Genomic DNA, 12148 nt, shown 5'->3' with positions numbered 1-12148 from the left:
TAGTAGGAGGACTTTTGTGGCTAGGATGACGGGGAATAGTTCTGTGGGTGGCCCTAGGGCGCTTGGGTTTAGGAATATGATGGCTGTAAGTGTATTTATTAGCATAATGTTCGCATATTCAGCTAGGAAGAATAAGGCGAAGGGTCCTGCGGCGTATTCAACGTTAAACCCTGAGACTAGCTCAGATTCACCCTCTGTGAGGTCAAAAGGAGCTCGGTTTGTCTCTGCTAGGGTGGATACGTATCATATTATTGCTAGGGGTCATGAGGAGAAAATGAAGTATAGAGGCTCCTGTGCGATGGCAAAGGAGCTGAGTGTGTAGCTTCCGCTTAGTATGATTATTGATAGCAGGATTATGGCCAGTGTCACTTCGTATGAAATGGTCTGTGCTACTGCCCGTAGGGCTCCGGTTAGTGCGTATTTTGAGTTCGAGGCTCAGCCTGATCATAGGACTGAGTAGACGGCTAGGCTTGACATGGCTATTAGGAAGAGAACTCCGAGGTTTAGATCTGCTAGGGGAAATGGGAGTGGTAGTGGTGCTCAAGTGGTGAGGGCTAGGACAAGGGCTAGTATTGGTATCAGAATGAATAGAAGTGGGGAAGAGGTAGAGGGTCGGATGGGCTCTTTGGTAAATAGTTTCAGTCCGTCCGCAAATGGTTGAAGTAGGCCAAAAGGCCCGACAACGTTAGGGCCTTTGCGGGATTGTATGTAGCTTAGGATTTTCCGTTCTACTAGGGTTAGGAAGGCTACGGCAATCAGGATTGGGATGATGTATAGGAGGGATATAACGAGGCAGCTTAGTGTTGTTATTTGAATCATGGGTGAAGCTAGGGAGAGGATTTGAACCTCTGGGGAAAGGGCTTAAGCCTTCTGCACTTGCCGGGCTCTGCCACTCTAGCTGGTCCTTTTCTAGGATTGAAAGTGGTGGGGGAAGGCCCTCTTCACGGTTTAGTTGGTTTCACTGCTTGGAGGGGGGGGGCGTGCTTGTGGTATTGGCCCCACTTTCCCGGTCCTTTCGTACTGGGGAGAGTGTGTCATAGATAGAAACCGACCTGGATTGCTCCGGTCTGAACTCAGATCACGTAGGACTGTTAATCGTTGAACAAACGAACCCTTAATAGCGGCTGCACCATTAGGATGTCCTGATCCAACATCGAGGTCGTAAACCCCCCTGTCGATATGGGCTCTTGAGGGGGATTGCGCTGTTATCCCTGGGGTAGCTTGGTCCATTAATCAATTATATTGGGTCTGGTCACTGTTAGCACTTTGAGGGGTAGCTCTAGGTAAAGAGGTATGGTCTTGTTTTTGGAGGATTTGTTCTCCTCCAAGGTCGCCCCAACCGAAAAATATCGACCAGGCTCTGCGATGGTAGTGGCCCCAGTGGGGTTGATTGAGGATTCGCGGTGGTCGTTGATTTTTAAGTTCCACAGGGTCTTCTCGTCTTATGTTCACATCCCCGCTTTTGCACGGGGAGATCAATTTCACTGATTATCTGTGAGAGACAGTTAAGACCTCGTTTAGCCATTCATACAAGTCTCGATTTATGGGACAATTGATTGCGCTACCTTTGCACGGTTAGGATACCGCGGCCGTTAAACCTAAGTCACCGGGCAGGCATCACCTTCAATACTTGTTTAATTTGCTGAAGGCTATGTTTTTGGTAAACAGTCGGGCCTTATTAATTTGCCGAGTTCCTTTCACAGATTTTAATCGCTCTTATAGGCGCTCCTGAGTCGGGTTAACAGGGTTAGTTAATACGTGGTCTTGTAGGGGTTTTTGTATCTGTCTAGGTCTGTTAATAATGTTTCTATGTAAGCTTGCGCCGTTAGAGGGGTGTGGCCCTGTACATGAGGGGCCTAGGATGATTCCTAGGATTGTTATGAGGATGGCAGCGGTTTTGGTGATAAGGGGTATGGTTATTGGGGGGGTTTTGGTTGGTGTGATGAAAGAGGTAATGATTATTCCTGCTGTAATGCTGCCTAGGGCGAGTCGGGTTAGGGGGGCGGTGATTAGTGGGTTGTTTTCGTTTATTGATACTACTGGGGGGATTCGGGTTTGTCCAGCTTGGACTAGGATGGTTATGTGGATGCTGTAGGTTGCGGTGAATGCTGTGGCTATAAGGGTTAGGAGTAGGGCTCAAGTATTTAGGTATGATGTGTTTAAGCTTTCGATGATGAGGTCTTTTGAGTAGAATCCGGCTAGGAATGGGGTTCCTATCAGCGCCAGGTTTCCGATGGTTAGGCAGGAAGTAGTGACTGGGAGTATTTTCTGTAGGCCTCCTATCTTTCGGATATCTTGTTCTCCGTTTAGGTTGTGGATGATAGACCCTGAGCATAGGAATAGTATGGCTTTAAAGAAGGCATGGGTTGAGATGTGTAGGAAGGCTAGTTGTGGGAGGTTTAGTCCGATAGTGACTATTATTAGTCCTAGTTGGCTGGATGTTGAGAAAGCAATGATTTTTTTGATGTCATTTTGGGTTAGGGCGCATGTGGCAGCGAATAGGGTTGATAGAGCACCTAGGCATAGGCAGGCAGTTAGGGCTGTCTGGTTGGTGGCTAGCAGGGGGTGCATGCGGATGAGCAGGAAGATTCCGGCTACTACTATGGTACTGGAGTGCAGTAGGGCTGATACTGGGGTGGGGCCTTCTATTGCTGCGGGCAGTCATGGGTGGAGTCCAAATTGGGCGGATTTTCCTGCGGCTGCGAGGATTAATCCTATGAGGGGGAGGATTGGGGTTTGGTGGGGGTGTACGGCTTGTTGGATCTCTCAGGTGTTGAATGTTGAAGCTAGTCATGCTATGCTCAGGATCAGTCCGACGTCTCCGATTCGGTTGTAGATTGCGGCTCGTAGGGCGGCGGTGTTGGCATCTGCTCGGCCTTGTCATCAGCCGATGAGAAGGAAGGACATGATTCGTACTCCTTCCCAGCCTACGAATAGGAGGAATATGTTGTTTGCGGTTGTTAGGAGGAGTATGGCGACTAGGAATGTCAGTAGGTAGGTGAAAAATTTTGTTACGTATGGCTCTGAGGCCATGTATCATATGGCGAATTGTAGGATTGATCATGTTACAAATAGGGCGATTGGAAGAAATGTTATTGAGTATTGGTCTATTTTTAGGCTCAGGGGGATTTTAAAGTTTATAATGAATTTTCACTCCCAGTGGCAGGTGACAGATTCTACTCCCGAGTAGATGAATGCGGTTGTAGGGGCTAGGCTAATTAGGAATGCGGTTTTAACAGCGCGGGTGGTGGCTTGTGGGGTGTTTTTAAAGTTTTTAAATAGAAATGGCAGGATGATTGGGGTTAGGAGGATTGTCAGCGTGAGTAGTGTGAGGGAGTTGATTAGTAGTGTGGGGTTCACTATTTTTACTTGGATTTGCACCAAGATGGGTGGTTCCTAAGACCAGTGGATTGCTGTTATCCTTTAAAAGTAAGGGGGCTGAGGTTTTAGGCTCAGATGTAAGAGTTAGCAGCTCTTGTTGGTTAAACCCTCCCCTCGGCAGGTAAGAAGGTTTGAACTTCTATTCTTAGAATCACAGTCTAATGTTTGGTTTAAACTATACTTGCATGAGGGGATTCCGGAGATCAGTTCGGGTTTGAGGATTAGGAGGAATATTGGGATAATGTGGAGTGTTATGAGCAGGTGTTCTCGCGTGGTTGAGTTTTGCATAGATGTGATGTGGGAGGGGATTGAGCCTCGTTGGGTCATTAGTAGTATGAATAAGGTGTAGGAGGCGGTTAGTAGGGTTGCGATTCCTGTTAGGATGATCGTGAAGGCAGATCAGTTGAATAAGGTGATTATAATGGTTAGCTCTGCTATGAGGTTTGTTGTTGGGGGTAAGGCTATGTTTGTTAGATTGGCCAGCAATCATCAGGTAGCTATGAGTGGTAGGAGAGGTTGTAGGCCTCGTGTGAGTAGTAGAATTCGGCTGTGCGTACGTTCATAGTTTGTGTTGGCTAGGCAGAATAGTATGGAGGAAGTTAGTCCATGGGAAATTATTAGGATCATTGCCCCTGAGAATGATCAGTGGGTTTGGATTATTCCTGCGGCGATAACTAGGCCTATGTGGCTAACGGATGAATAAGCGATTAGTGATTTTAGGTCTGTCTGTCGTAGGCAGATTGAGCTAGTCATTAGGGCGCCTCATAGGGCCAGGGTTAGGAAGGGGTAGTGCAGGAGGTTGGACAGTGGGCCCATAAATAGAGTGACTCGTATAATTCCGTATCCTCCTAGCTTTAGTAGTAGGGCGGCGAGGAGTATTGAGCCTGCGATGGGTGCTTCTACGTGGGCTTTTGGCAGTCAGAGGTGTAGGCCGTATAGTGGGGCTTTTACTATGAATGCTATGAGCAGTGCTAGACCTGATAGTATTCCTGTCCATGAGGTGGATAGGGTTGGGTGGGTTAGTTGTAGGGTTGGCAGGTGCAGGGTGCCAATTTTCACGTATAGGTGTATGATTGTGATTAGCAGGGGTAGAGAGCTTACTGGCGTGTAGAATAGCAGGTAGATGCCAGCGCTTAGGCGTTCTGGTTGGTTCCCCCATCGGGTGATTAAGATTAGGGTGGGAATGAGGGTTGCTTCAAATGAGATGTAAAATAGTGCTAGTTCTGTGGTGGAAAAGGCTAGTAGGATGAATGGCTGGACTGCGACTAAGGTTGAGATAAAGATTCGTTTGCGTTGTAGGGGTTCTTGTTGCAGGTGGTTTTGGCTTGCTATGATTATGAGTGGGAGTAGTCAGCAGGATAGTACTAGGAGGGGGGATGAGATTTGGTCAATTCCTGTTCAGTTGGATAAAAATTTGTAGGGGTAGTAGGTTGGGATTAATCACTGTAGGCTTAGGGCAGCGATTAGGAGGCTGTATAAGGTGGTGTTAGTCCATAGAAATTTTGGTGGAGACAGCAGGGCTGTTGGAAGAAGTATGATTGTGGGTAGGATGATTTTTAGCATTGCAGGAGGTTTAGGTTGTGTAGATGGTCGGAGCCATGTGTGCGGGTGGAGGCTACTAGGATGGCCAGGCCTGTGCCCGCCTCACACGCTGAGAAGGTTAGCATGAGAATTGGTACCATGGTGAATGAGGAGACTTGGTTTTCGATGGATCATATTGATAGGCCTACGAATATCGATAATATTATGCTTTCAAGGCATAGTAGGGCGGATACTAGGTGGGTTCGGTGGAAGGCTAGTCCTAGTCCGCTGAAAATGAAGGCTGAGTAGAAGCTTAAATGTAGGGGCGACATAAGAAAGTTACAGGGTTGGCTGTAATCTGCTGGGTCGAAACCAGCTATCTTTTTGGTTAGACTAACTTTCTGTTATTCTGCTCATTCTAGGCCCCCTTGAATTCACTCGTAGGCCAGTCCGAGTGTTAGGAGAAGGAGGATCACTACAGTTCAGGTGAGGGTCATTAGGGGGGATTGGAGTTGGACGGCTCATGGCAGGGGGAGTAGGAGGGCGATTTCTAGGTCGAATAGGACGAACAGGATGGCTACTGAGGAAGAATCGGACTGAGAATGGTAATCGAGCAGATCCAAGTGGGTCGAATCCACATTCGTACGGTGAGAGTTTCTCTGAGTCGGGGTTTATTTGGGCGAGTCAGAAGTTTAATGCGGTTAGGGCGGCGCTTAGGATTGATGATAGGGCGAATATGAACATGAGTGCGTTCATTGCTCTCCTCTGGGTTTATACCAGATTCTAGAGATTGGAAGTCAATTGTAATTAATATACTAGAAGAGCAAGATCCTCATCAGTAGATGGTTATGTAGAGGAATAGTCAGATGACGTCTACGAAGTGTCAGTATCAGGCTGCTGCCTCGAATCCGAAGTGGTGGTCTGATGTAAAGTGGAACTTGATCAGTCAGAACAGGCAGACGGTCAGGAAGGAGGATCCGATGATTACGTGGAGTCCGTGGAATCCAGTGGCAACGAAGAAGGTAGATCCGTAGACGCTATCGGCGATTGAGAATGGGGCTTCATGGTATTCTATTGCTTGTAGGGCTGTGAAGTAGAATCCCAGGAGGATCGTTAGGGTTAGGGCGTGGATGGCGTGTTTTCGGTTTCCTTCTGTGATGCTGTGATGGGCTCACGTTACGGTAACGCCTGAGGCTAGTAGGATGGCTGTGTTTAGTAGGGGGACTTCTATCGGGTTGAGTGGTTTAATTCCTGTTGGGGGTCATTGGCCTCCTAGTTCTGGGGTTGGGGCCAGGCTCGAGTGGAAGAACGCTCAGAAGAACCCTAAGAAGAAGAATGCTTCGGATGTGATGAAAAGGATTATGCCGTATCGTAGGCCTTTTTGGACTGTGGGAGTGTGATGGCCTTGGAAGGTGCTTTCTCGTACAATGTCTCGTCATCATTGGAGTATTACTAGGAGTATTGAGATGAGGCCTAGGGTTAGTAGTATGGATGAGTTGTAGTGGAATCACATGATTAATCCTGAGGTTGTGAGTAGGGCGGCGGCTGCCCCGAAGATTGGTCAAGGGCTTGGGTCAACTATGTGGTATGAGTGTGCTTGGTGTGCCATTAGATGTTTTCTTGTAAGTATAGGCTTAGAAGGAGCACGAAGACGTAGGCCTGGATTATGGCTACTGCTACTTCTAGGATGGTTAGGAGTAGTAGGATGATTATTGTTAGGATGGATACTGCAGGAAGGGTGGGTATTAATGCAATGGAGGCTGTAGAGACGAGTTGGATGAGTAAGTGTCCTGCTGTAAGGTTGGCTGTAAGGCGGACTCCGAGGGCTAGGGGGCGGATTAGTAGGCTGGTTGTTTCGATCAGGATTAGTGTGGGGATTAGGGGTGTAGGGGTACCTTCGGGTAATAGGTGGGCTAAAGAGGCTGATGGTTGGTTTCGTAGGCCTGTTAGTAGTGTGGCGAGCCATAGTGGGAAGGCTAGGGCTATGTTCATAGATAGTTCATAGATAGTTGTTCATAGAAGCCTTTCCGGCCAAACGAAAAGTCCTACAACCAGAACTAACTACCACAAACGTTGAATGAATCCACGGCTGCCCTCCCCCATACCATACTTTCGAGGAACCGGCCTTCGTCCAAGTACAAGAAAGGAAGGAATCGAACCCTCACATGCTGGTTTCAAGCCAACTGCATTAACCGCTCATGCTTCATTCTTATGAGACGTTAGTAAACCAATTACATAGCCTTGTCAAGACTAAATCACAGGTAAAAATCCTGTACATCTCCAATAAGTCACCAAAGTGACTTATCATCCAAGAACTAACTAAACAGGAAATAACACCAGCAGCCATGGCAATTGCCATGCTATCACTGCTCAGCCTCTTCTTCTACCTACGCCTCGCATACCACTCAACAATTACCCTTCCCCCCAACTCCTCTAACCACATAAAACAATGATACACTAGCAAAGCCCCAAGCACACCTACTGCGGTCCTTGCCTCACTATCAATCCTCTTACTTCCCCTGTCCCCAATAATACATGCCATTGTCTAGAAACTTAGGATAACACCCCAAACCGAAGGCCTTCAAAGCCTTAAATAAGAGTTAAACCCTCTTAGTTTCTGCACATTAAGACTTACAGAATATTAACCTGTATCTTCTGAATGCAAGTCAGACGCTTTAATTAAGCTAAAGCCTCCCTAGACAGATGGGCTTCGATCCCACAAAACTCTAGTTAACAGCTAAATGCCTAAACCAATTGGCTTCTGCCTACAAAGACCCTGACGCACCCTAGTGCGCATCGATGAGCTTGCAACTCAACATGAATTTCACTACAGAGCCGATAAGAAGAGGAATTAAACCTCTGTAAAAAGGACTACAGCCTAACGCTTCAACACTCAGCCATCTTACCCGTCACCTTCATCAACCGATGACTATTTTCCACTAACCATAAGGATATTGGCACCCTGTACCTCATCTTCGGGGCATGAGCAGGAATAGTCGGCACCGCACTCAGCCTATTAATCCGCGCAGAACTAGGACAACCAGGAACTCTCCTAGGCGACGACCAAATTTACAATGTAATCGTTACCGCTCACGCCTTTGTAATAAGCTTCTTTATAGTCATACCCATCATGATCGGAGGATTCGGCAACTGATTAGTCCCCCTCATAATCGGTGCCCCCGACATAGCATTCCCGCGAATAAACAACATAAGCTTTTGACTCCTCCCCCCATCATTCCTCCTCCTACTAGCCTCATCCACTGTAGAAGCTGGCGCCGGCACAGGCTGAACTGTCTACCCTCCCCTAGCAGGTGACCTTGCCCACGCCGGAGCTTCAGTAGACCTGGCTATCTTCTCACTCCACTTAGCCGGTATCTCCTCCATCCTTGGGGCCATCAACTTTATCACCACAGCCATCAACATAAAACCCCCCGCACTCTCACAATACCAAACCCCACTATTTGTCTGATCCGTACTAATTACCGCCATCCTACTCCTTCTATCACTCCCCGTACTCGCCGCCGGTATTACAATATTACTAACTGATCGAAACCTAAACACCACATTCTTCGACCCCGCTGGAGGAGGAGACCCAATCCTGTACCAACACCTATTCTGATTCTTCGGACACCCAGAAGTCTATATTCTGATCCTACCGGGGTTCGGAATCATCTCACACGTAGTCACGTACTACTCAGGCAAAAAGGAGCCCTTCGGCTACATGGGAATAGTCTGAGCCATACTATCCATCGGCTTCCTAGGATTCATCGTCTGAGCTCACCACATGTTTACAGTAGGAATAGACGTTGATACCCGAGCCTACTTTACATCAGCCACTATAATCATTGCCATCCCTACCGGAATCAAAGTATTTAGCTGACTAGCCACCCTGCACGGAGGAACAATCAAATGAGACCCCCCCAATACTATGAGCTCTAGGATTTATCTTCCTATTTACCATCGGAGGATTAACAGGAATCGTTCTTGCAAACTCTTCCCTAGACATCGCCCTGCACGACACGTACTACGTAGTTGCCCACTTCCACTACGTCCTATCCATAGGCGCCGTCTTTGCCATTCTAGCAGGATTTACTCACTGATTCCCACTACTCACTGGGTTTACCCTACACCAAACATGAGCAAAAGCCCACTTCGGGGTAATATTTACAGGAGTAAACCTAACGTTCTTCCCCCAGCACTTCCTAGGCCTAGCAGGAATACCCCGACGATACTCGGACTATCCCGACGCCTACACACTATGAAACACCATTTCCTCCATCGGCTCCCTAATCTCAATAGTAGCCGTAATCATACTAATATTCATCATCTGAGAAGCCTTTCCGGCCAAACGAAAAGTCCTACAACCAGAACTAACTACCACAAACGTTGAATGAATCCACGGCTGCCCTCCCCCATACCATACTTTCGAGGAACCGGCCTTCGTCCAAGTACAAGAAAGGAAGGAATCGAACCCTCACATGCTGGTTTCAAGCCAACTGCATTAACCGCTCATGCTTCTTTCTTATGAGACGTTAGTAAACCAATTACATAGCCTTGTCAAGACTAAATCACAGGTAAAAATCCTGTACATCTCATGTGGCCAACCACTCCCAACTAGGATTCCAAGACGCCTCATCACCCATCATAGAAGAACTCGTTGAATTCCACGACCACGCCCTAATCGTTGCCCTAGCTATCTGCAGCCTAGTTCTCTACCTTTTAGCCCACATACTAACAGAAAAACTCTCGTCCAATGCTGTAGACGCCCAAGAAGTAGAGCTGATCTGGACAATCCTACCTGCTATCGTCCTGGTACTCCTCGCCCTCCCATCCCTACAAATCCTCTACATAATGGACAAAATCGATGAACCAGACCTCACCCTAAAAGCCATCGGCCACCAATGATACTGAAGCTACGAATACACAGACTTCAAAGACCTATCATTCGACTCCTACATAGTGCCCACCCCAGACTTACCCAACGGCCACTTCCGACTGCTAGAAGTTGACCACCGCGTAGTTATCCCAATAGAATCCCCCATCCGCGTGATCATTACTGCAGGAGACGTACTCCACTCCTGAGCAGTCCCAACGCTCGGAGTTAAAACAGACGCAATCCCAGGCCGACTAAACCAAACTTCATTCATTACCACCCGGCCTGGGATTTTTTACGGACAATGCTCAGAAATTTGCGGGGCTAATCACAGCTACATACCCATTGTAGTAGAATCAACCCCACTCCCACATTTCGAGGCCTGATCGTCCCTTCTATCATCATCCTAATCATTAAGAAGCTATGCAACAGCACTAGCCTTTTAAGCTAGCCAAAGAGGGACTTCCCCCTCCTTAATGATATGCCACAGCTTAACCCCGCACCATGATTTTCAATCATAATTATAACCTGATTAACCCTAGCACTCCTCATCCAACCAAAACTACTAGCCTTCACCACAACCAACCCCCCATCAAATAAGACCTCCCTCACTACCAAACCCACACCATGATCCTGACCATGAACCTAAGCTTCTTTGACCAATTTTCCAGCCCCAATCTATTCGGCATCCCCTTAATCCTACTATCCCTACTCTTCCCAGCCCTACTATTCCCGTCCCCAAACAACCGATGAATCAACAACCGCCTTTCTACTATCCAAACATGACTCCTTCACCTAATCACAAAACAACTAATAGTCCCACTCAACAAAAATGGCCACAAATGAGCCATAATATTTACATCCCTAATAATCATACTTCTTACAATCAACCTTCTAGGCCTCCTTCCATATACATTCACCCCAACCACCCAACTATCTATGAACATAGCCCTAGCCTTCCCACTATGGCTCGCCACACTACTAACAGGCCTACGAAACCAACCATCAGCCTCTTTAGCCCACCTATTACCCGAAGGTACCCCTACACCCCTAATCCCCGCACTAATCCTGATCGAAACAACCAGCCTACTAATCCGCCCCCTAGCCCTCGGAGTCCGCCTTACAGCCAACCTTACAGCAGGACACTTACTCATCCAACTCATCTCTACAGCCTCCATTGCATTAATACCCACCCTTCCTGCAGTATCCATCCTAACAATAATCATCCTACTACTCCTAACCATCCTAGAAGTAGCAGTAGCCATAATCCAGGCCTACGTCTTCGTGCTCCTTCTAAGCCTATACTTACAAGAAAACATCTAATGGCACACCAAGCACACTCATACCACATAGTTGACCCAAGCCCTTGACCAATCTTCGGGGCAGCCGCCGCCCTACTCACAACCTCAGGATTAATCATGTGATTCCACTACAACTCATCCATACTACTAACCCTAGGCCTCATCTCAATACTCCTAGTAATACTCCAATGATGACGAGACATTGTACGAGAAAGCACCTTCCAAGGCCATCACACTCCCACAGTCCAAAAAGGCCTACGATACGGCATAATCCTTTTCATCACATCCGAAGCATTCTTCTTCTTAGGGTTCTTCTGAGCGTTCTTCCACTCGAGCCTGGCCCCAACCCCAGAACTAGGAGGCCAACGACCCCCAACAGGAATTAAACCACTCAACCCGATAGAAGTCCCCCTACTAAACACAGCCATCCTACTAGCCTCAGGCGTTACCGTAACGTGAGCCCATCACAGCATCACAGAAGGAAACCGAAAACACGCCATCCACGCCCTAACCCTAACGATCCTCCTGGGATTCTACTTCACAGCCCTACAAGCAATAGAATACCACGAAGCCCCATTCTCAATCGCCGATAGCGTCTACGGATCTACCTTCTTCGTTGCCACTGGATTCCACGGACTCCACGTAATCATCGGATCCTCCTTCCTGACCGTCTGCCTCTTCCAACTGATCAAGTTCCACTTTACATCAGACCACCACTTCGGATTCGAGGCAGCAGCCTGATACTGACACTTCGTAGACATCATCTGACTATTCCTCTACATAACCATCTACTGATGAGGATCTTGCTCTTCTAGTATATTAATTACAATTGACTTCCAATCTCTAGAATCTGGTATAAACCCAGAGGAGAGCAATGAACGCACTCATGTTCATATTTGCCCTATCATCAATCCTAAGCGCCGCCCTAACCGCATTAAACTTCTGACTCGCCCAAATAAACCCCGACTCAGAGAAACTCTCACCGTACGAATGTGGATTCGACCCACTTGGATCTGCTCGATTACCATTCTCAGTCCGATTCTTCCTCAGTAGCCATCCTGTTCGTCCTATT

General features: G+C 47.6%; 1 long non-coding RNA gene across 2 annotated transcripts in view; it reads right to left on the bottom strand.

The window, feature by feature from the left end:
• LOC308187386 overlaps positions 1–12148 on the bottom strand; it is a 37016-nt gene that overhangs the window by 4279 nt on the left and 20589 nt on the right. Inside the window, exon 3 of one of the 2 annotated variants that reach the window (XR_013944648.1) lies at positions 8246–9840. This is a non-coding gene — a long non-coding RNA (uncharacterized lncRNA). The remainder of the gene's footprint in view (positions 1–8245; positions 9841–12148) is intronic. The other variant, XR_013944649.1, reaches the window with a different exon arrangement.

The sequence above is a fragment of the Anser brachyrhynchus genome, assembly GCF_964034855.1.
Source record: "Anser brachyrhynchus genome assembly, contig: SCAFFOLD_246, whole genome shotgun sequence".
NCBI classification, from domain to species: domain Eukaryota; kingdom Metazoa; phylum Chordata; class Aves; order Anseriformes; family Anatidae; genus Anser; species Anser brachyrhynchus.
Note: the sequence above shows the minus strand (reverse complement) of the source record. Positions and strands in the feature narration are given on the sequence as shown.